This window comes from Motacilla alba, chromosome 7 (genome assembly GCF_015832195.1).
Source record: "Motacilla alba alba isolate MOTALB_02 chromosome 7, Motacilla_alba_V1.0_pri, whole genome shotgun sequence".
NCBI lineage: Eukaryota > Metazoa > Chordata > Aves > Passeriformes > Motacillidae > Motacilla > Motacilla alba.
The window spans coordinates 24,034,874-24,062,541 of NC_052022.1; the positions used below are offsets into that span (position 1 = coordinate 24,034,874).

At 41.5% G+C, this 27,668-nt stretch overlaps 1 long non-coding RNA gene across 1 annotated transcript; it reads left to right on the top strand.

Annotated features, from left to right (window-relative positions):
* The first annotated feature begins 140 nt into the window (after positions 1-140).
* LOC119703116 lies at positions 141-27,634 on the top strand. Its single transcript, XR_005257557.1, has 4 exons — positions 141-293; positions 9,679-9,803; positions 17,986-19,442; positions 24,485-27,634. It is a non-coding gene; the product is annotated as an uncharacterized LOC119703116 (long non-coding RNA).
* The last annotated feature ends 34 nt before the right edge of the window (positions 27,635-27,668 follow it).

Here is a 27,668-nt window from a genome sequence, read left to right on the forward strand (position 1 = left end):
TGTCCTGGTCATCCAGATTTCAATTTAAAATTCCCCTGGGAGATTTAATTAGTGTTGTTCTTAGTCGAGAGGTGAGCACTGAAAATGCAGTTCTTAATCATGGAAAACTTTTGTTTAATTTCAGTGGATAAGATGTACCGTGCTGGTCTTTAAAATGCCACTTTCAACGGGATACAAAGGAACCCTTGGCCCCTGTGACAGCTGGACTCTTATTACCAGGGGCACAACTTGTGCTTCTGCTCATGGGCATGGCTACTTACCAACCTAAGAGTCCCAGCTGAGAGCATGGTAAGGTCAGTAATTCATTATTTTGTAAATTGTTTTGTTGCTGGGCTATAAAAGGAGTTTCATCCTTCAAGCCTGGGTCAGTTTGTCACAAAAATACCCTGAGGTGACAGGAGGCTGAAAAAGGTGATTTTAAGCTTCCTGTGCTTTCAGCAATAACTTCCAACCCCGATTTACAAAGCACAGAAGAAAAGAATCCGAGGAATGTACTCAATGGCTATTGAGCAAGGCCAGCTCCTTTCATTGAAGGTAACCAAGTAACGCTGAAACCCCGAGCTCTGCCCTCCCTGCCAGGGCAGGCGGCGGGCAAGGGCTGCCTGGAGGGGTGTCCTCTCCTCCTGGTGAACCCCCTCATCAGCACAGGACTGTGGGATCCATTCCCCTTGAAAGGGTGGCAATCTCTCTCCTAAAGTTCGAACCATTAAAGCACTATTGTTCTGCATTCATTTTGCGCTGCTACTGGAATTTTTGGGCATGCAAGAGTAAAAACGGGTATTGTAGAGAAGTGCTGCGTTAGCTGAGAGCTGCTGTAAAAGGAGCTGCTGCATGTGCTCTTTCTGGGAGAGGAGCCTGGAATAGCAGGGCCACTGCTGTGCTGGCACAGCCAGCCTGTGCTGCTCTGCGTGATGCGACCTTGAGGTCTCTGGCATACAGAGTGAGATGAACAAATTAGTTCTCTCCAACTGGGATTGGGTTAGGAATAGGGGCAATGGTTTTAAACTGAGAGAGGGTAGAATTAGACTAGATATGAGGGGGACATTTTTACAGGGAGGGTGGTGAAACAATGGAACAGCTTACCAGAGAGCTGGGAGATGCTTCCAGCCCTGGAAACATTCAAGGTCAGGTTGGGCAGGGCTCTGAGGAACCTGTTCTGGCTGAAGTTGCCCCTCTCATTGCAGGAGAATTGGCCTAGATGACCTTTAAGGTCCCTTCCAGCCCAAACCATTCTAGGATTCTGGAGAACACTAGGTTTTGCGTGTAGTGGAGAATGGCCTGTAATGACATGGGAGTTTATATTTATTTAAGAACTTTTAAGTGCTTCATTTTTATATCTTAAGAAGTAAAAGAAACAGAGGAACATGTGACAAGCAAACACTTCAATACCTGAAGTTAGATTGGCATGCTGCTAAAAATACTCAGCAGGGATGGGAATGTGCACAGCATGGGCTGGGGAGGCCTTCAATGTGCACTGGCAACATGGAAAGCCTTGTATGGATTTGCCATGTGTGGTGTGGTAAGCTACAAAAAGGGGGGCATTTCATGCTGTGTAAGTAGGTGGGATTTCTAGTATAAATTGGTGCTGAATGTGGCTCATTAAAATATTTGAGTGGAATTAGGCTTGTGTGACAATTTTTATTGAGGTATGGGATACACAAAATACACAAAGTCAATTTGCCCAGGTTGCAAATTGAATGTTACAAACAGCCATACAAACTGTACCTATAGCTGTCTTTTTTTACAGAGCTATTGCTGCTTTTGTCATGGTCTGAGCTTAGCAACACTTTTCACTGTTCAGAAAGGCAATCTGTGTTCACCAAAAACTTAGCCAGGGTCAAAAAGTTTATTGTAATCAGTTCTTGGACTGAATTGTTCTTGATGGACCACCTGTGAAACTGCTGTCCAAGCTATAACATTAAGCAGAAGAATCTAAAGAAAATTGCCTAAATTTATTCAATTGCCTTGCCAAGTTCCCTCCCTCATGAAGGGATTCAAGTCCCTATGAATTATTTGCACTGCATATATGTTGGTTTACACCCAAGATATGCTCTGAAGTAAGTTAACCAGACTTCTGTGTGGGCAGAGAGCAAGTCTTTCTGCTCTGCTTCCAAGTGTGGACAGTAAGTAAGATAACGTGCATCAGAAACCAGGACCCACATGAAATGCAGTTGCAGTTTGCATTGCATCACCTATCCCATTGCATCACCTATCCCAGGGATTGTGGTGGGCCACCTATATAAATAAAAAAGGCAGTGTAAAATATCCCCTGTCTGGAGGTGTCTGTGTAAAAGCATTAGCTGGTGCACAGGGGTTGTGTCAGAATGCATCAGAAATTCAAATTATCTTTCATAACACACTGAGTGTAAGTGTTAGCTTTTCACTGCATCTGCAGCACTGTCATGGCAGTGACTGAGACGTTGCCTTCACCAGAGGCCATCTTATTACCCGAAATAAACTTAACTGGAAACTGCAGTGTCACAAAAACAAAGTGAAGCTCATCTGGATCTCTCCCACTAATGGCCTTTGCAGCTGTGTCTAAGCAGTGAATCACAAAGGAGGAAAACCTGGAGGTAAGTGGGGAGCAGGAGCTCCTCCAGCAGGAGCTGCCTGCGGCCCCGGTAGCGAATCCCTCGTGCTGGGGCCCGTCCGTGGTAGCTGCTCCTCAGCTGTGGAGAGCGAGCAGAGCACTGTGGCTCCCAAGGAAGCAAAGGTCTGACAATCCCATCAAATCTGTGGTATCCATTTCAGAAGTGGCAGAGCCATAGATAGAGCCTGGGCGTTGGACTTCCTGTGAGATTTGTTAGGACACTCCATAAGTAGCTGCAGAACTGGGTCTGGTGTTGCTGGGCTTCTGGATAGACAGCGATCCTTCCAAGCGACCCTACTGGTACTATGGGAAGAAAAACCTTTGGAAGGACAACATGGCAGAAGCTAAAAATTGATGAAAAGGCAGTGCGGCACAGTTAAATGTTGTCTGGCCAAATTCTGTTACTGAGATGTTAACAGAGCTGTAAGGATAGAAATACCTAATCAGTCAGAGGATGAGAATGCATTAAAAAGACACCTCTATTAGCAGATTTTTAAGAGAACAAGGAGGATGTGGGGGATGCTTTTGGTTAGTCCTTTTGCCTGTCTTTCCTCTAGTGTTGGCTCATGTTTCTTGCTGGTTTGGTGTTGTGAGCATCAGACTTGTTGTCATATTCTTGAATGGGAAATTAGCAGTCCCAGTCCAGACCTTATTTCCTGTGCTACAACGCAGAGACAACTCAAGGGACCCTTAAGGTCAGTAAAACAGACATTCCTTATCCCTCTGTTTAGAGGGGTTTTTTACTTACTTGCTCAGCCTCAATGTTGGCAGCTGGAACTGTACATATTTTATCTTGATCTTTGGCTTTACCCTTCACGAATGATAAGATACTTCCTGCCCTTATCCTGTGCACTGAGGTCTGTAGCTGAAGGCAACCTACCTGTTGCTAAACAGAAAAAAAAAGGACATAAAAATCTTGTCTAGAGCAGAGCATTGGTGTTTCTGAAAGAGTGCTCAGGAATACAGGCAGGAGAAACTGCTGAAGGGCCTCCTTTCTGTCTGCCTGTCCCATCTGACTCTCCCCAGGGCTGAATGAGTCCCTGCATGGTTCACTTGTGCCAGGGGTGTGATGCTGGCAAAGCCTGGCTCAGGACCTTGCGTTTCTCTGGCCCCATGTCTGCTAACACAGCATGCACCCGTGACCACGCACAGACAATGTGCTGCGGGGGATGCAGACCATGTCCTGATGGAAGAAATCCCCTCAGGACAGCACAAAGGGGAAAAACTGGCATTTTTGCTGTGGCCAAAAAGTTTCAAGGAGCTGGAGTGAGATGAATATTGACAGTCATAGAATTTTTAAATTAGAAGTTATCCTTAGCTATGTTTCTGTGTGTCAGGAAAAGATCTTTGATTTTCTTTTTACAACATCCATCCTAGAACAGCATAAAACTGACATGTTTTATGTTTTAACTGACATGTTTGATCCCAGTAAAATCACCTAATGGGTGAGCTAAAATGATGACATTGTCATATGCAACAAGTCTGACAAAGCTGATGGAAGAGTAACTCTTGGTTTAATGGAATAAACTCTGTTTTCCCCACTGGTACTATTTTGTACTCTTTTAAGCAGAAGACAAGGGTTCTCCAGCATTTGTCTTCATTAGTTGCATATTTGTGATCAAGTCTCTTGAATTCAAACTTTACAGTTGGTTGTACTTAGGTGAAACTCCATAAAACTAGATAAGGGAGTTACTCCTACTTTTTAAATAGGAATTTTTAACTGTCATGGATGATGATTATACTGATTTATTAAAAAAATTATATACTTCTACCAGGTGCTCTGCTACCTAATTGATTTCCTACAAGGCTGTCTAAAAGCCCTCTGAAGCAATTTGAGTAAAACTTGATAACCAGATTTGAAGTGTTGCACTGACTTAATTGAATTATTTGTAGTTTGGATAATTATTTGAAATCTCATCTATCTGGAATGAATAAGTAGCATTACTAATTTGATAAAGGTTGTATGGCCTCTCTTGAAATGGTAATTCTTCACTGTTACTTTTGAAGTATCTCTGGTAACAGCCAAACAAACATACAATTTATGATGTCACTTAAAACTATGTTAATTTACTGGCCAACTTCAGGTTTGAGTTAAAAATGTCTGGTAGCACTGGAAAAACATACCTATTTGGCAAACTGTCAACTTTTTTCTGGGTCAACGCTCATAAAAATATCTTTTATTTACCAAGATTAAACAATAGCAGTTTGTTTTCCATTTACTATCATAAAACAATCACGGCATGAAATCTGGTACATTCTGCTAAGAAATATAGGTCCAATTAGTTCATTTATTTCTGTCATCTCTTTGTCCAGGCCTGCGTTTACAGCTCTTGATGGTTCCAGATCTATTTTTATGGATTCAATTTTAGCTCTGAAGACTGGAACAATCTTGAGTACGATCTATCATTCCAGTAATATTTTTTTCAAAGACCAAGCAAGACCAAGTCGTCTGTTGTATTATATATTTGTTTCCTTTTAAAGCAATAGCAATTATATATTTACCTGAATTTGATTGATTGAAGATTTCTAGGTTGTTATGTTTCTGGACTGAACAAATAGTTCTGCACCATGGATCCTCAGCAGAACATTGTTTTCTTGTAACAACTGGTGTTTGAAGCAAGTAGAGCCTCAAAGTGATGTTAACCAGAATATTATCTGTTTGGGTTACAGGATTTTCTTACATAATGCTCTTTGCTGTTACTTCCAGAGTTCGGCAGCTGTTGAACAAATATTGTTCCAGAGTGTCTGCAGATTTCAGTGTTTAATTTCCCCATGGCTATTGTTTGTCATTCAACAAAATGTAAGTGTGAAAGGCTGTTCAATAGGAAAAGAAAGTGGCTTCATTAAACAGTGTCTCAGAAAGAGCTACGCCTCTGTAATCAAAGTTTTCTCTAGTTTTCACTCCAACAGTGTAGGAAGCAATAGTTATTTTTAAGATAGGAATTATTTTTTTTTTACTTGATGACATAATAAAAATATCAGGAGGTTCATGGATAGAGTGGATCAGTAATAATGTCTGTAATGCTCTGTGAGGAGCCTCTTCATGAGACTCCTGGTGAAGGTTTGTTTCCTGGTAGAAGTTTGGAGTTCCTGTGACCGAGGTATATATTTTAAATTATGTTTACTTAATATTGTTTCCTAGGTAAGTAATGACCTTGTGAATTATATTTACTTTGTCTTAAGCAGTGACTGCTTTGTGCTGTAAGAGTTTAAAAATTGAATTAGTTCATGAAAATCATAGCGGGCAAAGGAGTTTTAGAGTATAAAAGTCATTAAGTAGACTGAGGGGAGTGCATTCCTCTCATGACTAGAAATGTCTGACAGTTCCTTCTAGTCACAGAAATATGTTTACAAGCTCATAAGGGATATTTGCCAACTTTTGAACTTTACCTAAAAGGCAAAGGTCCCACCACCTTTATTTAAGCCTTAAAATGGAGAGAGCTGCCTGTACACTGTAAGGCATGAGTCTGACAAGTGTTTCACAAGTTAGTGTTTCACAAGTGTGAGGAGGAGAAAGCACAAAGAACATGAGAAAAAGAATAAATATATTAGTGTAAAAATATATCCACAGAAGATGAAACACAATGCAGTGGTCAGAATGAGCCTTGGACACAAGACTGTCAAATGACCTTCCAAACCCTAGTGTTGCATGTGACTTTTACTGAACCATAAAGTGAGCAGGTATATTTTAACAGAAGTTCCAATACTCTGCCTTGAATTACTTGGGGAAAAAACAAACAAACAAACAAGTTTTTTCCTCCTTTATTTTTCATAGCTTTGCAGCAAGAGATGCTACAGAAGGGGAAGGAAATGAAGCTTGAATCATGAACTTTAGAAAGGGTACAAATAAAATGTCCAGGCTATTAATTAAACCCATTTCCAAATGAACAATCTAATCTCTTGTCTGTGTAATTTCATTATCAACAATTTGAAAGGGCTCAAATATTTCCTCCAGTATTTTAACAGCAGATGTGGACTAGACTACATGAATTCAGATTGTTTTTCCAGTTGCCAAGAAACAGACAGCTTTCTCTGAGAATGCAGTGTTGTGCTCACAGTCTCAGCATCCTCCTGTTCTCCTGCAGGGCTTGGGAAGTCGATGTTCTGTTAACCCAGGTATCCCTGACAGGAGTGGAATGAGCTCAGCTCCACTAATGGATAGAGAATACCAGCAGACAACAGCTGATGTTCAAACATGTTGAACATTTAGAGAGAGCGCTACAGTTCTGCCAATGACTTTATACCTTCAGGAAGGGAATTAGATTTTCATGATGACAAGAAGGGAAGATACATATTTACGTAAAGACTGCTGTCAGAAAGTTTTAATAGAATAGTTTTAATAGAATAATAATGAATCCATTCTAAGCTGACTGCCAGGTACTGTGAAAAATTCTGTTCATGTTGTCTGAGTGCTGTTGTTACACTTTGTGAGTTTGCTTCCTGATGCCAGTGATTGTGATGCCTTGTTGCCCTTTTTCTGACATAAAATGGGCCAGGAAATCCGGAATCTTTAACTCATAAGACTAACAAGCCAAGAATTATGATTAACTTTGAGCTATGCATGTTTAATTGAATGGATGATGATGCTTGATAACCTTTTCTGATGTGGCATGCTTTTTATGGTATTTTCCACTTTGTAATCGAGGTATTTGTTTATCAAATTGCAGTCATCGCGTTTGTCAGTCATCCATGCCTTCTTGTATTTCCAGCTGTTTGTTTCCATCTCAGTCGTCTCACCTTCCTACTTCCAGTCTACCAGCTTGCTGCTTAAGCTGCTTAAGGTGCTCTGTAATTCTCTACCTCACCTGGGGGCTGAACAGGGTTGTGGCCTCTCGAGGTGCTCAGCTCTGAGCTCAGGGTGGGGCAGAAGCTCTCCCGGTGCTGAGCAATGCGAGGTCTGCCTGCGTGTGCCCAGCGAGCAACCTCTCCCTCTCCCGTTCTCAGCCTGCCCCGCCTCATCCTGCCGGGGATGCCTGATGGCCGGGGCTGCTGGCTGTCACCAGGCTGCCCTGCTCCCTCTCCCAGGGCAGTGGCGCGGGCCCTGCAGCCATGTCCCTGCTCCAGAGGGAGCCCCTGGGGCTGCGTGCCAGGAGAGCAGGAGAGGCTCCCCTTGCGGCTGCTTGGGGCATGTCTCTGGGCTCTGCTGCTACTGGCATTTTCAGCGCTGACAGCAACACAAGTGTCCATTGGAAGTATTCAGTTTGACAAAAAAAAAGGTTTTTCAATCTGCTTTAGCAATGTCTTTTGTTTGGCCTAGTGAGAAACGTGCCAACTTCACCTTTCTGTGTCTTTATGCCTTTTGGAGGGTCTAGGCCTCCTGACTGAACAGTATCTGTCTTTTGGTAATGTAAAGTGCTCTGTAGCAATTACCCTTAGAACAAGATGACTTAACTTTCAGCAAACTTTATCCTGGATAATCTGGAGAATTAGTTCAGCAGAGTTTATGTGAGAGAATGTCAGGCCAGATTTTCGAAAAAGGAGGTCTAGAGAGCTAAAATGCAAATTAAGGCCAAATGTATTCACCTGCATCTAAGATGAACCTCCAAGAGCTCCAGTAGTTACACACACCCAGACATCCATGGGTATCCATATTTTTGCCAGACAAGCTGTGTAGGCTCAGGGAGTTGCACTCAGCCTGGTCAGAGCCACTGCATTTGTAGATAAGCCTCTCTGCCACCTGGGATCCCTCTTGCAGAGCCTGCCTGTGGGGCTGATTTGTGAAATGTCATGTGAGGATTAGTAAGATTCAGTGATTAAAAGGAGGTCAGCAAAAAGCACAGAACTTGCATCCCCACTGTCACTGAAAATTACAGTAGGTTGTGGAAGGGAGCATTGTTATTGAACAACCTGGAGGCCCTCGCTGGGATGTGAGAAATGAGCTCAGCACCATTTGCGGACAAAAGGAACTTCAGTTCACATTTTTGCTAGACAGGAAACCATTAAACTCTTATTTAATGGTTGCATAAGCAGCTCTTCTGCAGCTCTTCTGCTGAAGGGACCCTTTCGCCCTGCTCTGTGAAGGGCATGAAGCCACAGTGTTCCAATAAGGTATGCATGGGGCCAGGAGGGCCCGGCACTGTGGTCTCACCATAAGAGAGAGTTACCTTTAGGGCACATAAAAGTTTTGTTTCTGGTTGCTCAGACAGAAGCTGCTGCTATATTGGATGCTGGGAAAGCAAAGGTATTTTTAAAAGAGTAGACTCAAGAGTCCCTGTCTTGAGTCCTGAGTGGCTCCTGTGGGGTAAGTTTGTTCCCTGGAGAATGATATAGACATTTCCTTTCAAAGCAGATTTGGTCTATAATCCAGCATTTGGATGGTGCTAACACCTGGAGAAGCTTTTCAGGTGTTCTTCCACATGGATGTTGTACATGGCAACCGCAGGCATCGAAGCCTTTCACTGCACAGAGGTTGTGAGGACTCAACTCAGGTTTGCAAATTCCATTCCTGCAGCTAAACACCCCCTGTACCATCAAATGGAGCAGCCCTCCCACAAGCCTCAGCACAGTCATTGTAATGCTCAGATAGATGTGGGATGGGGTAAGGCTGTAATACAGTAGGCCCTAGGAGATGTGAATTGCAAGATAATGTAGTTACTCGCTATAAAATGGAAGAGCATTCCTGGCATTTTATAAACATTGCAACTTGGCACTCCTGAGAGATGAATTTGTGCCTGAAAATAATATTACAGCTCCTTTTTATCAATGCTTCATTGTAATTGGAGCTGTCTATAAGCTGTATCTCTTCTTTCAATTGGAAGCTGCAGGACAACTCAACTGAAATTCCCTTCCTTGCATTATCAAACCACAAGTTCACTCTTCAAAAAGCAAATGTTTTTAATATTCTGTCCAAGCTACAGGATTAAATTCTCATGTTTTGTGTTCCTCCAACAATCTGTTAGTCAGAACAGGTGGACACAAATATGCCCTTTGTATTAGTATTAGTGTTTACTGGTTTTCTATGTAACCAAAGTAATTTTTCAGCAGCTTGCTTGTGGGTTCAAGGTATCAATTATTAAGAATTAGACGTATTTGATTTGAACCTACAGTAGCTAAATGTAAGAAGTGTAATATACTCTGTTCCTTCACAGTGCTGGGAAAAACTCCAAAGGTTTGGATTGAAGAGAAGAGATGTAATGCCCATACATGGGGGTAAAAAAGCATGAGAGATTGATTGGGAATCATGCATTCAGCCTACAGCCATTAAAGGGAAACAGTAAGTTGAAGCAGAAGCCTTTTGATCTTTTGCTTGTCAGACTTCTCAGAAGTGCTTGTTCTTACTCTGCTATCTTCAAGCTGACTTATTCTCTCCCAGGCCAGGGAGCAGCGCTTAATGCATCCCTGTGCCTCTTTCTCTTAGTGCCTGCCCACACTGGAGTAGCAAAGAACTTATCTTTGCCTAGCAAAGAACTGTTTTTAAATCCAAGGATCTCCAAGACCAATATTGCTTTATCAGCTACATAGAACAAAGCTGCCCTTTGTTACAGCAAAAACTTCTTATCACTCCTGCAGGTATCTCTCTTGTCTCAGTTGTTTTCTTTTCTGGCTGGCACTTGGCTATAACAGTTCATTGCTGGCCCCTGTGCATGATGTATACAGTTATTCTCAACCTTCAGCTACAGCAAAGCCCTTCAGGGGCTTCTTAGAAGATATTTGTTTTTATTGCTGTCATCTCTGTGGCATTTCTCTCTTTACTGTGCTTAAGATAAGTAAAATTGCATTTTCTTCCAGTTTTGACATGTCCTTAAACTGTGAGAATAGGGGACTATAAAAAATATTCAGTTGTTCACTTGTTTGCTGGTTGGTTTGTCTTTTTCTTAAAGCCATCATGTTTCAGCTACTATTTTTCATGCAGTCACCCTCCTGTAAGGCGTGTTACCTGTGGCTGTAATATGTTTGTAGCCAGAATTTTCTCTGCAACCAGCACACAAAGAGCAAGATGACTTTTTTTGGTGGTTCTGCAGTGGGATACAGCTGCAGAGTGCATCCAGCCAGGTAATGCGAAGGAAACTTTTCACCCCTTTCATAACAAAGCCTGAAATTACAGGATCCTAATTCTTTTCAAACTTTAAACAAATGGCCTTGAGCTTCTTAAGAAGGAATTCTTGGGCTTTGTTATTTTAAGTTAGTTATGCCTGAAGGGAACCACATGCTGTCTCTCAAGTCTAACTTAACAAGCTGTAAAAAAACTTGCACAACTGTGCAAATAAACAGCTGTTAAAACCACCCAACAAACAGAGAAGCCAAATCTGATAGAAATGAAACAGGAGAAACAATGTTCATATTTATTCAAATGCCAAAATTACATAGTTTTTGGGGTTTTTTTCCTCTTATTCACCCCCTCTTCCACTCTAGGCTGATCTGATTCAGAATCTTTCTTAGGAGGAGGAGGTAGAGAACACTGAGAAGTGTCTGGTTATGAAGAGGTAAGACCTCTGTGAAAAAAATATAAGCTGGGCTACTCTGTTTGAGATTTGTTTGCCATTGTGTCTTCTTTTGCACACGTGCAAGTGTGTGAACCTTTGAGGATTACTGCTGTGTTCTATCTTAGCTTTTTCTCAGATTGTGATTATTCAGAAAGAAGTGTGGGCTGCTGAGCCTGTCAATGAATTCACTGTATGCCATCATTCAAAGGCAAACATTGGCCTCACCCAGGATGCATTTGGTATACAACATCCCTTTCTTAGAGTCAATCTCGTCATGACATTTGCATATTCTGCAACATCCATTTAAGTTTGTTTTTTTTTTTTTTTTGAAATGTCTTTACTTGCTTTGAAGAGAAAAATAGTGAGGAATGCTGTGCTTTTGTAAGCAAAAGGACATTGAAGAAACAGTGAGCTCTTGCATTTGTTAGTGCTATAACTGACTGGAAAGGCACAGAGCCACACTGTTCCCTATGGCTCTGCACATTCACTGGCCCAGAGCTCAGCACCTGGAGTTTGGATCCACTTCATCCACTGTCCACTTCTACTAACCAAAATTGCATGTGTGACTGTATACCTGTCCTCTCTTTGCCTGTGGTGGGTCCTTGCCTGTTTCACCAAAGGAACATGGAAGGTTTGAAAGCAGATCTCCTGCAGCTAGGCCACAACCTGAAGAATAATTTCATTTGAGCTCTCCTTTCTCTCTTCTTCTCAAATCTATCTCTCTCAAAATCAGAGGACACTGACCTGTAACCTTTCACAAGCACTTCTGGAAGCCCTGCCTTGGTTTGCCCATACACACTGCTTTTTGGAGAAACAGGAAATCAGCTTGTGCTATTTTAATCCTGGTGCTTTTATATAAATATGTGCTATTATTTTTAACAACTTTGCGGAAGGAAAAATATGTTTACATGCACCAAAAATTGTGTCTCCAGCACAAAACATTAATCTGAAAAATAGTGATGGAAACTTGATACTGCCTCATAGAGACTGTAAGGCAATGCCATGGTTGTTCTTGACCCTTTCATTGGTTCTGACTCTTACTTCTATCTGTGCAAAATATAAAGGAGGTGTCATCTTTTCATGCATATTACTAGACAATATTTTAGGGGTGGCTGACTTGAATAATTAAAGGGCTGAATAGCACAGTTCTTCATGCCTTACATCCTTCACACTCTGGTCTAAAGCACAGCCATAATCACAGCAGGAACTTTGCTGAGAACAAATAAAAGTGAAAGGGTAACATAGCTGGAATTTCTGCTTCAAGTCTCCCAGTACTATAACCTTATTCCATCCAAACACTTATTTCAAGCAACCGCGGTATGTTTCACTAAAACTTTTACTGGACACATTAACTGCACATTAATGGCTCTTGCATAGCTGATGTATTTGTAGCTCTAGGAGAAGGAAAAGCAAGGCCACTTTGATATCGGTTTATGTAACACAGATTTTGTTTCTTGGAAGGCTCGAGGCCATTAAAAGTAAAAGCTATACTGGAATATGTTCCATATGGCAATTTCTCAGGTATTGTGATAGCTAATCCAAGTTAATAATTGAAATCCACTTTTATCACTCTTTCCTTCAGGATGCAAGAAAGGGTTGGAGGTTTCCTTTTAACACCATATCATATTTTCCTGAGTACGTGGCCCCGTACTTACCACCACAGCATTCTTAATATTTTATTATGTAATATTTCATCTGGGTAAACTAGCAAAAGGAAGGAGGATTCACTTGTTCTCTAAGATATATTTTTACTAAAATGAGCCCACAGTGATATCAGTGATTGATGGAGCACTAATAGCTTGGGCAGCCCTAAGACCCTGTTTGCAGAACAGTAGTGGAAAATGTCCTCTGCTCCTTTTCTCCTAGCTGCACATTTTGGTGATGTTTTTGTCTTAGCTTGGGCAGCCACAGAGATGCTGTCCTTGTGCCCAGCAGCTGCTGTGCTCCGCTTGAAGTATTTTTGGATTTGTCCATGTTGGAGGGACTTTCAGAGGTTGAAGGTATAAGAGTAACCATGAAAGCAAGATTAAGCTCAGAAGCCTGGCTTCATGCTCTTGGGACATTTCACCTCCTCAGTTATAAAACATGAGATTTTTGTCTGCCTGCCTGGCAGGATGCTGTGATCTCATGAGCACTGGCTGGTGCATCCCCTGTATTAAACCCATAAAGGAACTATCACAAATACAAACACAGGAACTAGCTGTAAATACTCAGAAACATGAACTTTCAAAATTATTGTACTTTAGGCTTGTTTGTTGGGATTTTCTGCCCATAAAAAGTTCTGCTAGGAAAAGAAGTCCATGCATAAAATGGAGAATATTCCAGTGTTTTTCTTCAGTATATGTAGATAGGTCTTTGGTGTCCTATCACCAAACCAAAAGGTTTAGACTGTATTACCTAAAATGTGAAAGAAAATAAGTGCAATTCCCTCTAGGCAGGGCAGCACCTCCTCACAGGCGTAGGTGAGGTGTACAGGTTTGCTCATGGCAGTGCTGCAATTTAGTGACTCTTGGATGTGACCACCAGCTAATCTACACAAAGACCCCACAATACCAATTCCTTGCCTTTGGCCTAAAAATGGCAAACTAAAAAGGGTTTACTTTAAAAATGTCCAAAGAGCAAGAGAAGTTGGAGACTCAGGAATATCCGTTTGCAGATGCTTTCACACACTGTCAGGAGTGGTGTCCAACCTGCTCTCTGGCATGTGGGCTGATGGACTTGCCCTGTGCCAAAGATTTTCATGTTCTGTGTTTTTTCTGCTGCATAACTGTCAGACAGCTTTGGAGTTCACAGTGGGAGCATTCAGACGTAGTGCAGCTGCGCTTGTTGCTCCAACAACTACTTTACATCCCAGGCAGGTCACAGAACAAGACAAAAAGCAGCTGTGCTGCCAGTCCGTGAGTCACAAAGCATCTTCCACCTGGGAAGAAAATGGTTGTGTCAGTAGATTATATAAATTGATTCTCCAGAGTTACTAGGAAAATGATAATCAGTTGATTTTTACTTAATATTGTAAACTGCGTGACTAGAGCTAACCCATTGCTTACATGGGCAATACTTTTGAATTAAGAGGTTATTTTCTGTATTTTTATTAACATGAGATAATAAACTAAGTTAAACAGCTTTGCTAAGTATGCATCTGACTTCAGATTTCAGCAATTTATTATTGAAGATTTACCAATGAAAATTTTTATCAATGGAAATAGCTAATCAGACAAAACAAAGTTTATGGTTTTTCTCAAATAATGCATGTTTATGGCAATGTTTTGGCTTATGATAAAAGGAAAAAAATGGGTGAATTTTGAGCATCATTCTCTTTTTCTTCTGGCACAACTTTTCAGGTATTTTAAACCAGTTGCTTTTTCTTTTCAAAGCCTTGAGTGTTTGTGGTCTGAAGACCAGATTTACTGCCAGTGCCCACACAACTGCCTGAGACACTGTTTGCAAATCTAGATGGGGGCACTGGCAGCAGCTCCGGTCCCAAGTGTCAGCAGATCTGGTCTTCTGACAGCCTGATTTCTGCCCATATCCAGTGCCTGAGGGGGTGAATGCTGTACCAATCTTAAAGGGGCTTTGCTTTATTTCCTCCTTCCTTTTGGATTAATGCTTTATGGGAAAATAGATTGTAAATCTATAGAACTGATAGGTTTGTTAGTTCTTATAGATAGCTTAAAATTCAGAAGAAGCAAGCACACATACCATTCTCTCTGGGGAGAAAACCTACCTGCAGGAGTTTAACTGATTCCATTTGTTTATTTATTATTACATTATTTATTTCACAGATCTGGAAGAAAAGACTTGCATTTGATTTTTCATTACTTTAATTCTCATATTTCTTAGAGGAAAGCAATAACAGAAGTCAAGTTACCAGGTACATTTTGCATCTGCTAAAACCACCCCCAGCAGGGGGGAACAGCACCTTGCCACTTCTAGTCAGGAGCAGCACTGCCTCTCCCATAGCAATTCACTGGTTTTAAGATGTTTGGACTTGTAAAAATTTTTGCTATTGGTAGTTGGGAGATAGTACCTGTATATTAATTTCTTAAACACACCACAGCTCCATGGTGGTCTTTGTAAGCTCTGGGTAATGGGTCAATCTGAACAAGTCTAGTGTTTTTTTCTCTGAAGCTGCCTTATCATCCTGTGAGGAGGGTGCCCATAGCTCTGAGGTGTCTTTTTGTCCCCACTCCTTTTAAGAGTAACGTTTGGCTGTGCCCAAGGACAAGAACTCCCTCCCAAAGTCCTTCTGGAGTGTCAGCATGCATAATGTGCCCTGGAAACTGGTGGGGACAGTCCCTGCAGCGCTTGGAATAGTACAGAATGCTCTCTCCAGGGCAAACAGTTTGGAAAGGCTAAACTACTTAAAATCCCATTTATACAGCAAACTACTGTAGTCAAGGAAGAGCAGGAGAGTCCAGAATCTAGCTGTGTTTAATATACTTTTGCAAGGATTATTTGACAGTCTCTTATTTTTGTGATGTTTAGGAGGGAGAATTGCTGTCTGGCACCTCCCTTCTCTTATCCATTTCCTATGTCTTAGCAAAGGGTAAAAAATACTTGGGTACTGCTCTGCAGCTGTGGTGATTTTATATGAACACAAATTCCTGAGGCTGAAACACTGTGACTGGTCTGAAAAAATGTTGCACATTCTTCTTTCTTCATTTAAATAGAAACAGCATAGAAATTTTGCAAAGAATGGGGGTGGTAGAAATGTTTTCTGTTTTCCAAAAGTGGGCGAGAGGTTGAAATACAATTGCAATTACATTTTTTGCATGTCATGATGTAGAGATGAAGCTTGTTTGGATGGAGTTTTTCACTACTTTATTTTAATTGCCTTTATCATAGTTTTTGAGACCTTATTTAGAGGTGAATAGGAGCTTAGCTGGAAGGTCCCACCGTTGAAAGCTCAGTATCTAACTTTCCAGCAAGCAGTGAGCTCAGCTGATGTAGATACTCACAATGTAAGTGCTGTCACAGCATCAGTTTTCAAGAAGTGATATTTTAGGATGCACATTATTGCACAAAAGACTTGCAAGTGGCTGCAGTTTGGATGTTGCAAAAAAATAGTGATTTAGAGCTATTTATTTCCTCTTCTGACAGACTTCTGAAGTGGGAATGCTTTATCAATCTTTACTGCTGAGTGCCCTGGGACCTTTTTTTGAAGCAAATCAGTTTTCACCTGGCGGAAGTGGAGGAGCAGGGTGGTTTGAATTCTGTCACTGCAAGTGGCACAGATCCTTAGTGCTGACTGACTCTGCTGCCTTTGGAGTTAGACAGAAAAGAGGAGCTGATGCAAAGTGTGTTTTTTGAACCATCACCCTTTGTCAGAGGGCATCGACATCAGCGTGATGGAAACAAACCGAACTCCTTTGCTCTGCTATTATTAACTGCTAATGAGCTTTGTGAAACCCAGCAAAAGGGTGTTACCAGTTTATGATTCTGCCAAGGCAGCAAGGTGGAGTTGCATGTGGGAATGAAGCCCTGTTTAATCAGGTTTTGTAACTACTTTGATACAATTTTAGCTACAGCGTGTTCAGTCAAGCCGCTCCTGGTTTAATGCACACACTGTTTCGACTTCAGTAGCAGGTTTCAGAATTTACCAAACACCAATTCAATAATCATTTTTTTACCATTGCACACTGATCATCTACAAATATGCCTGTAGCAACTGTACATTGTGTTTTTATTTGTTGTTACTGAGGAAACCGGTTTTAGATGTCAAACCTCTCCTGAAGTCTACTAAATTTTTGGGTAGGTTTTAAAGATGAGAAAATTCAATCCTCAGCTTGAGCTCCCAATAAAGGCAGGTGAGCACAGCAGTAGCAGAGCTTTTCCCTTTCTAGTATCACAAGCATGGTTTACTTTCACAGAGTTTTCTGGACTTGCCCCTTAATTCTAGAGGAGGAATATCTTCTATTGTGAGGTGTAGCAGGGACAGGGCAGTTTGAGAGCAGAAGCACCCAAGGCAGCTGGCAGGTGAGCAGGTTCTAAGCTGCACAGCAGCCTGGCAGGTTCTCAGCAGTGACAGACTGATACCAGGGCACACCTCACCTATTGGGAGCACACACACACAGGCTACAGTGAGTTTGTAGTGATGGAAGGCTGGTATTTGTATGCAAGGGGAAAGTTTATGCCTTGTGTTTGCAGTTTCAGTTGAGCAAATATACAGTGAAATTGTACTTTATCCTCTTTGTTCAGTTGTTAAACCCCCAGGTTCCTTTCCCAAAAATCATACCTGTTTCTCTTGATTTCTTGATTTTCTTGATCTATAACTAAGGCACCTGTCAATTAATCCGAGGATTTATAGAGTTGCTTTTTTGGTTTTGTTACTTTAAAAACAAACTAAAAACTCAAACCCCCCTAGATTCTCAAGTGTTTCTGAGGAAAAAAAAAGTTGGGGTTTTGGTTGGTTTTTTTTTCTCTGAAAAGAACATCTCATAATTAGGAAAAACAAGAAGTTCATGTCTGTAGTGAGTGAATTATAGCCTGCAAAGTAGCTTGAATGTTTTCAGCTGAAAGCTGCTTTGAAAGCTTAACATGGGATTAATTTTTGAAGTCTGCCTGGACTATCAAGAAGTTAATTGATGGAGTGCGAGCAATACCCACTTAAAAGGCACAGACAGGGAAATCAGTGCATTCTCCGTGAGAGGCTCTTAATGATTTCCTTTCAGAGAATGTGCACACTATCTTAATTATACAGGAGCCTACGTAAAGGTACCATTGGATTGCATCCAATGAAAGCTAAAACAAACAATATGACAACAAAAAGGGCACTTGCGTCATTTCACTTTAGCATTTGTAAGACAAACAATAACTAGCAAATAAAAACCTCCTAGCCTATGGTGTGCTCACCAGTGCTAGGATACTTATTCCTTCACATGTAATCTTTAAAACAAAGAACTGCATATCAGAAAATGTTGGGACAGTCTTTTTTTTTTTCTTTTTTCTTTTTTTTTTTTTGTGTGTTTGCAGAAAAACAAGACCATCTTACAGCAAGGAGACATGTTTCCTGTGGTGTTCTGCTGGCTTCATGAGATTAATGACCTCAGCACTTCACAGATAAGTCTTTCTGTGTGAATGCGATCTTCTCCTGTGTGCACAAGGGCACACAGCCACTAAAAAAACCATGCATGAGAAAGAATGGATGATAACACTACCAGTGAAACTGAGGTCTTGAGCATTCTCATTAGAGATGCCATTGTTTTGTGTAAAGTGTAGATTTCAATATATTCAGTAAAGGTGATTAAAATTCTGAGTTTTCCTACATGGTAAGCCTTGCCACTCTGATCAAATTGACCTTGTGAAATTCTGTGTCCATGAGATCCCAAGATACAGTTTTGGAGATCTCAGCTTTGACGTGTGGCTTCAGCTGTGGCAGTGTACTGCTAACATGCTTATTCTAACAACCAAGGGGAAAAATGTCCAGATCTTTGCATATTAATTCCTAAAAGGGTACTGATATGGCTTCAAATGTCAGGCCACTCTAGCATTTTTCTGGATGTTTGATCACTTCAGGCATACTTTGGTGATGTCATTCAAATATTTCTCAAAAAACTGTTGTTACAAAGAAAAAGTTATTGCAGTGTTACTTAGCACCATGGCATTGCCAAACCACCTAGATGGTCTTGGGGAACTTCCTTCAGAGGATGGAAGGTAGAGGAATGGGTTCTCTCTCATCTCCCATCAGCCTTTCTTACCACTTTCTTACCACTTACCACTTTCTGACCACTTTGGGAGCAGCTCCTGTCCATTGAAAACTTCAGCCTTGCCTTGAAGCTGCAGAGTGCCATGGCAGGCTTCAGAGCCACCTCCTCCTGCTTCTGGGAGGAAGACCCTACTGTAGTGCCTCCTGTGCTCCCTTCAGGGCACACCCAGACACACCACACACACACACTTGCTGTGTCCCAGGATGTTCTGAGGAGTGCAGAGCACATTTTCTGTAGGAAGACAGGAAGTTACGCAGCCCTCCTCCAGCTCTGCATGAGTCAAAAGCTCTGAAAAGTCTGCATTGTCAGGACAGGATTGATCGGCATCAGCATGACAGCAGTGACACTCAGTACGTGTTAGACATTAATGTACAACACCTCTCATCTCTACAGAGTGTGGTACAGAGGAAGGGAGGACCACAAATGGCATGTTTTGAGGTAGAAAACAGCTGATTCCATTCATGGAGGGGTCAAAATAATCTTCAACATTAATAATGACTTTTTAATTCATGTTTTCCAGTGCTAGTGAAGCCCAACTGATATATGAACAGTGTTTTAAAACCAAATTCTTGTTCTTGTCAGGAAGCCCCAATTCAAGATGCACTGATCCATTCCTTCCCACAGTGAGATTAGGAATTTGTTGGAAAGAGGGATGTGCACCGAACATGCCACCACAGTCCAGCGTGTCCTGCTATAGCAGCACAGATAGGAGCCTTGAGAAAAGTAGGTCCTGTTCTTATCCTTCAGCTAATGTGTTCTGTAGCATCTCCTCTACTCAAACTAGCTCCTAACTTATTTACACCAGAGGTGGAGTCCTCATCTTTAGCTGGACAGGTTTTTTCTCACCCTTCCATATCTACCAGCCTGAATTTTCTACCTGTGATAATTGAACCATTCCCATAGTAAATGACTGTGTGCTTGGAGAGAGACCCAGGTACCAAAGTGTGGGAGTGCTGCCTGACTGCAGGGAAGTGGAAAAACTGCAGCAAGAGCTCTGTGGGTTTAACCAGCTTCCTGGGGAACATGCAGTCATTGACTCTTCCCAGTGTACAGCAAGGAAGCAAGATTTTCCTCTGGCTGACAGCTAATTTTCAAGAGATGCATTTATATTTTTGGACACTGCGCTTGGAATTCCAGTTAATATTTTAACTAATCTATCAAATGGATAATAATCTATCAAATGGATGTGGACAATTGATGTCAGAATTCAGGGACTAGAACTATGTGAGTTTGAATTAAATAATGCTCTAAAGGGGGCTGAACAGATAAAGCCCTCTGATAATGTAACACCAGAAGGCTTGAACTTCCTTGTAACAGATTAATTTCTCTAGACAGGACAGATTTTGCTCCCGTTTATTTTTGGTGTCACGTTTACCACTGCCAGCCCCTGCTATGCCCTTTAGGGAGTTAAGTTTGAAGTTAATGGGACTTCTTGCACAAAGGGTCGGCCAGCCATAACTGCAGACAGCAATGAAGTACCTGATTACTGCAAAATGTGACGCTTTCGCTGCTTGGCCTCCTGCCCAGCGGCAGCTACTTCTGCTGAGCACATCAAATGAATTCATATAAGTCACCAAAGAATTGCAGGCCAGGAATGGCTGTTGGTTGCTACTGGATCAGACCAGCTTCTGACCAGTCAGCTACAGAAATATCCTGTACTTCAAACACTGGACTATCCATTTAAAAACATTTAAAAATACGTACAGAGAAATAGAGTTGTTAGACTGGAAAATCCTCTTTAGCATGATACCATCTGACCATTAAATGTCTGAAGAGTTGAAATAGCATAGTGTCTCATCAGGGAGTTATTGAATTGTGTAAATAAATCTTTCTTTAGAATTTATTGATTGGTGTGGAAGAGCCTGTGAAGTCAAAGCTTGTGAAGTGTGTACTTTGTCTTCAGGCAGCTTCGTGCAGGAAATTTGGCCTTTACCCAATTCTGGGACTACCCCCAAATTCAGAGTAGTTATGTTAATGCATACTGCAAGAGAAAAACACTGTTTTCTTCCTTTTAATCCAGCTTCATTTTAATGGGATTATAGACTGGCCTTTTAAATAAGGAAACAAATTTCTTCTGTTGGGTGCTACAATAGTTTTTAATTGACAGTCTGTTGCTGGCCAAAGGTTATCTCAAAGGAGCTTGGATGGATCCCCTCCCTCCCTCCTTCCCATGCTACTGCTGCCATGGATCAAAGGGATACCAATGCCCTTCTGAGCTCAATCATTTAAACTGATGTCTCAGCACTGAGTGAATGAGATTTATAGCAAATAATGTGAATTTCTTAAGACTGTCTAGCCCACCTTAGCTGTGGTTTTGCTTGGGTACTCTTACTGGTTTCTGTTTAGAATTTTCTCCTGATGCTTTTTGTTCTACCGCTTGTCACAGCTATAGGACAACTTGGTCAACGCCTTAAAGTCAATACTATTATCACTGTGGAACTCCTTGTACTGCCCAGGGAAAGGAAATGCATTAATTTTAGAGCTGAGTCAAGCCCAGAAATGAATTAGCACATTGGGTAAATACCTGACAGCACATTTTTGAAAGTAACTAGTCACGCACCCTGAGCTGATGCCAAGAAAGGGACATGTCCTCTGGGCTTGCTTATGGACAGCCTTTGTGCCAGCTTTCTGCGTTTGTTTGTTGATCTCATTTGCTATGAAAACAGGTATTAAATGGATTCTTTTCTTCTCCTCTTCCTGTTATAATTCCTGATCTCACTGGCCAATTTCAGCCCAGATCTAGAGAGGGAAGAGGACTCAATGATGCTAAGTATTCATCATACTTCAAGATATAGAATGTTGGAGAACTGAGATGCGAAGGTTGCACCATGAAGCTGCTCATTATCTGACAAGAGGCAATATATAGAAGAGACAGATTACAAATGGTCCAGTGATTAAAGACTTAATGGAAGCAAAAATATCCAATTCAAATCCATAGAAAATATGACTGTATTCATTCTGGAGCTGATGAAATTTTATTTCATTGATTCATTGCAAAAAACAAAATTAATTCAGTGAGTTTTCTAAATGGATTTGGAAGGAAATGTAGAGTAAGTTGGTCAGATCTCGATATGCTGTGTTCCCTTGTTTTGTATCCCTGCAGTTTGCTGTGAGTGTGGACAGTGTAATGCCTACTCCCTAGGTCAGTGCATGTTAGAAGGCTTAATTATCCTAAACACACACAGCTTTATCAGGGATAAATGAGAGCAGAAACAGGACAAAATATCAGCTGAGTGCTTTTGAAAGATAAGATAAAGAAAGATCTTTTAAGTGCAGAGAAATATCTTTCCCCTTTATTTTTTATGTGTAGTTCCTTTATCAGCCTTTTGGAACATATAAGACTTAAAACATATAAGCAGTAACAGTATTTGAAATTACTATCTTAATGTACTTCAACTGTAAAAGCAGAGAACAGAATCCTACAGTATAGGAGACAGATGCATAAATGGACATGGCCCCACTGCCATAGTCTTGGATTGGCAGTGCTCACAGAGGGAATGAACACAGTCGCTAAATTTAAAGAAAGACAGCACTGAATAAGAAAATGCACAGAACTGGCTTTAAAATGAACAAAAGCCTTAATTTCCTGAACCTGTGGATTTATTTCCTTTGCCTGATCTCTTAGCAAAGTCATGAACACCAAAATTACAGCTACCCACTGATATAATTCAGTGGTATGAAGTGCATTTACTTCTTGGGGGTTTAAAACTGCCTTTTACCAATCCCCATGCTGCTTGTTTTCACACATTTATGTGTACTTGGCCTCAGTTCTGTCCATCTGACTTGGTGGCGCAGCTGTAATCCACTTCAGTACAGATATCCGGCTCTTCCTTTAGAAACTTCCTCTTGCTATGCTATAGCTCTTGTAAACGCCCTGGCGGAAGTGGCTTTTTCCTCCTTCCTACTCCTGCAAGAGGTCCCAGAAGTACAAGTGACTTAATAAACCAGACAATATTTGGTTTGAAAAGAGCCTGAAGAGATGTAGTTTGCATTAACTTTAATGCATTTTTTTCTTACCTTGTAGGAACATCATGCATATCACTCATGTTTAAACAAAATGACTGGCAAAGCTGTAGAAGCTGTAGACACTGTCCTAACACTTCAATTTATTAGAGCAAAACTGCCAGGTTACTTTCCATCCTTTCTACGCTACATACTTGAGAGAGAACATCTGTCTGGCAACAGTAATGGTTCCAAGTCAAGTATGTGATTTCTTTTCTTCACAGAACAAGATGGCTGCAAATAATACTCTAGATGTAATTATCTTTCACTTGCAGCAGTTCCCTTTAAATATGTAATTTTAAAAATTAAAATTTAGGAAAAAAATATGGCATGCATATTGTTATTGTTTCATGGCACAATAATAAATTGTGATTATTGCTTATTTATCATCTCATGTTATATATATTTTATAGGATAAAAGGAGACAGTCTGTTCTGCCTTAGCAACATAGTACTCTGGTCACTCAGTTTGGTTCTGGCAGGACAGGATGAAATGAAAACAAGTGAGATTCCCATTTATAAGTGTGTTAAGAACGTTCCCAAAGGTCTGAAATGGCAGATATTATGGGTGTGCTTGGTGTCAGCACCGTGAGAGAGACAAGGCATTCAAAAGGCCTAAAATAATAGACAATGGCTTAAAAGGAAAAAAAAAAAAAAAAAGAAAAAAAAAAGAAAAAAGAGGTTTCAACTGGTAGAGAGAAGACTACAGATGCTCTGTAGAAGACAGAGGTGCTGGTTGGTCTCCTACCTAGAAGGACCAGGGAGGTGAGATATACATGGAGAAGCTGGGAAGTTGCCAAATTAACTTGAAGAAAGGCAGCAGCACCTTCCCAGCTACCAACACCCTGGAGGAGCTCTGCAAGGACTGACTTACAGCCTTTCACTGTCCTTTGCAGATGCAGGGTGGAAAAGCCAGGAGACAATACTGCCTACTCCTGTGGTGGCCCATCTGAACAGAAGATTGCAAAAGGCACTGGTGTGCCCTTTCTCGTGACATGGAATACATACTACCCATGTCTGGCCAGGTTGTCTTTCTCATTTACAGCATAGCAGAGTCCTCAGTAGACTTTTTTTTTTTTTTTTTTTTTTTTTTTAAATAATCTTGGCTTGGAAAGAAATTGCTCAACTTAACAAAGCGCGTTTACTAAAATGGAGCTGTGGAAACTTTAAAGATGTGCATGACAGTGGGTTGTGTGTTTCTTCATGCATTCTCCAGCTCTCAAACACAGACCCTGCCAAAGCAAATAACTGCATGGTATTTATCATAGTTTTGTTACTATGTAGGAATATTTTTTTGTTACAATGCTTGCAAAGGTGAACTATTTGTTAGCTCCTCCTCTCTTCTGTCTGCCAATAATATGGAAACCCAATTGTGGTCATGAAATATTGCTGACTTGGAGCTGCAAGTCCCAGGATCAAACCACATTAGGCAGCAGCATGGAGTTTCTCCCTCTGTCAAGAACTGGTTCTACTGCCACGTGAAAGACCAACAGAAGGTTTTTGTCATGTTGCACCATATCTCTGAATGCACACCTATGAAATAACTCCCATTACTCCTGTCAAAGGAAGACACAAGGCACAGAGAGAGCTTTGGGGGGGTTTTGGTGATTTTTTGGGTTGGTTTTTTTGTTTGTTTGTTTTTTTGGGGGGGTATTTTTTCTTGGTTTTTTTTTTGGTTTGTTGGGGTTTTTATATTTTTTAAATATATTTTATTTTCCTTCTCTTTTTGTCTAAAATCCTATTCCTAATTACTCTGTCTCGCAGCTTCTGTATGTTACCCATTTGTCACAGCATCTTCTCTGTGGTGAGATTTGCCAGTGGAGCTTTGATGGCTTGTCCTCCTGTAGATGGTCATCCCGAGAGAGAGGACTTCACTCTCAGCTGAGCTGGAAAACAGAGGAAACAGATTCCAAATCTGACTAGTCCAGATCTCACTAGCATCTTTTGATCCCGTTTCCTCCAATCCTCCTCCAGCACTGGATGCCTGCAGTTCCTCGGAAGGCAGCAAAGGACAAAGCAAGGGCCCAGATTTGCAGCCTGGAAACATTTCTTTGGTTTCCAGAGGCTTATCCCTATCTCCCCATACTGTATGGAGGGATATAGATAAATTATGTAATCCTTCCTGAACACTGGAGGCTCTCCTGATGTACAGAACTAGCAGGGACACGATGTGTGCCCAAAAGCATGAGGAAGCCTAGCCCAACTGTAGCAGAAAAATGCTCCTTACAGTGCACTCAGACATGGGAATAAGTGCCCATGGGAACTGGTGGAAGCCCCTCACTTGTATCTTTGAGTTATGTAGGAATATATTTTTTCACACAATACTGCATCTGAAAGAATTCTCTGCAGGCAAAAATTGCATAAAGTCCACTTCAAAGGTTTTTGTTTCTTTAAGAAAAAAAGACAGTGACTTTGTGGTATTTCTGGCTAAATTGTATTTCTTCGTGTGTGTATTTACACACACATTCATATGGTCAGGGCCAGCATCCAGATGACAAATGTGAGAATTATTATTATTCTTAAAATGTGTGTGTCTGTGTATTTTTTATTTGGTAGTATTTAGTAGAACTGCTAATGGTGGTGTGGTTATAAATCTTCCTTTAGGAGTTTATAACATAATGTAAAGGACAATTTATCTCTGTTCTAATTAATGCCTACACAATGTTTAATTTGAATGGTTTCAAAATAAATTGGGGGAAAAAAAAGTTGGTCTCATTTAAGTGACAAGATGACATGATTTTTTTTTCCCAATCAATTAGTGCTTTGAAGCACAACTAACAAATTACATTTTGAAGCAAGAGAAACTTTACAGAACAAACTGACTTTTTGATTGCAAGTATTAAAAGAAATAACATGCCACATATTTTCCTTGAAAAATGTTCTGCTTAATATAGGATTTGACTGTGCAATCCTTACTCATATAGAGACAAAAGGGATTTTGCTGGTATGGGATGAAGGTGCAAGAGAGAGCCCAGTGCAGTACTGGCAGGACTTCACTGCAAAAAGCTATTGGCTGCTGTTTACATTTCTGACATTCTCTGAGTAAGTGTTGTCACAACAGACAAGCAATTATAGACAATAATGTCAGTAATTTGTGGATTAAGAACTCCTTAAGGATGTATTGGCACGGCCAGACAGTAGCTGCTTTTAGCTTGCAACTGTTCACCCTCGGCTGTGCCAGTGAAACTGTAACTTTCAAGAAGAAATTGTGCTCCCTCTTAGGCAGCAAACAATGGCAGGGGTTAAACTTCTCTAGGCCCTCCCTGCCTCTCTTACAGCCCTCATCCAGGCAGCTCAACCTCAAAGGGCCACTTTTTAATAGGCGTGCACATAAAATGGAAATATAGGCCATTATGTTGGAGACATGCTGTGCTAGGTGCTTGCCAACAAAGCCAGAAAAAATCAGATTTTGAGATTCCAGTACTATAAATACACCTGTAGGAACCTCAGCCAAAGTCCAAGCCCCAGCACGCTGTGGTGGAGGGCGCAGGACCTGTGCTGACCCTCTGACTCACCACTTGGGACACCCATGGCTCAGGCCATGCTCCATATTAGCTTATGCAAATCCTGTACTGTGGGAAACATGCCCTGCTGAGAAAATGATTTGATTATTTTGAGGATCAACGAGAAATATTCAAATGTAGTTTGCTCTTTTTTAAAAGAAATTAAAAAATACCGCCTCAAAACATGCACAGAAACGATGTGTACTTTGAGGGTCAAATTAAATACAAATACACTTTGTTTGTCCTTTGTGCTACTGCTCTTCTGGTTTTATTTCAAAACAAACCATCCAGAAAATTAGAGTGTGTTTAGGAAATTGACTCGTGGTGAGGGGAAATTTATCTTAGTAAGGCTGTATATGCGTAAAGTAGTGGGTGGGCTAGAGGAGTTTAGGAAAAACAAGAAGTGGGGTTTTTTTTAATCAAGTCATTTTTTTATTTTATAGGGGGAATTTTCACAGAAATTCCTTGAAAGGTTTTAACTATAAAGTTAGATAATGAAAGAATATTGATTGGGTACCATTAACCTTTTTCTCCCAAAGGCAGATTTGCCTTTGAACACGAAGTACGTCATACGCCTGGCTGCCAACACCAGTTTTACAACTCCAGAGAACACGGGTTAATTTTGCTGCTTCTGCTTACTAATTCGCCATCTTTTCACGAAAATGTTGTAAAAGACCTTTTTCAAAAGCCTATTTCTCCCGGGCTCCGTGGCTGCAGGCGAGCTTGCTGGGCGTACAGGGCTCCTCCAGCAGTGTCTGGGATGTGAAGTCTGACCCCACGCAGGACGGCAGTGCCCTGCTCCCCATCCAGGGTGGGCACCAGCTGGCCCACCGTGCCCTCAGTGACTGACCCAGCCAGGGCTGCTGCCAGGCTGCTGCCTCCTCCTCAAGCAGGAGACAGCCTTAAGAAATGGCACTCGGCCCCCACAGTGAAAGCAGCCTTTTGTCGGCACCTCCTTCACACACGTGGGGACTCGTTGGTCTTTTGCTGGGTTTATCAGTAGTTTCTGGTGGCTTAAGTACATCCTGAAGATGATATGCACTTCGAATGCACTTAAGATTTTTAAGAGGCCGCGTTTGGTGCTCCTGGTGTCCCTGCAGCCCCCAGCCTGTGCCCGAGCAGAGGCTGATCTAATTTCACACTCCTGGAAGCGAGGCAGAAGGCTGAGTACCCAGTACACATGCTGGATCTTTTCCTTGAGTCTTCTCTCCCCTCCCCACTCCCGTTCCCCCACGATAAAACTCTGCGAAGTCCCTCTTCGCCGTTCTGCATCTTTTTTAGTTTGGAAATATCCTTTACGGGCCCAGGCCACGAGCGGCCCTTCCGAGCCTGCCCATGCCCGAGGGGCCGCGCTGCCTCAGCGCCAGCGGCTCCGACCCCGCATCCCTGCCCCGCATCCCTGCCCCGCATCCCTGCCCCGCATCCCTGCCCCGCATCCCGGCCCG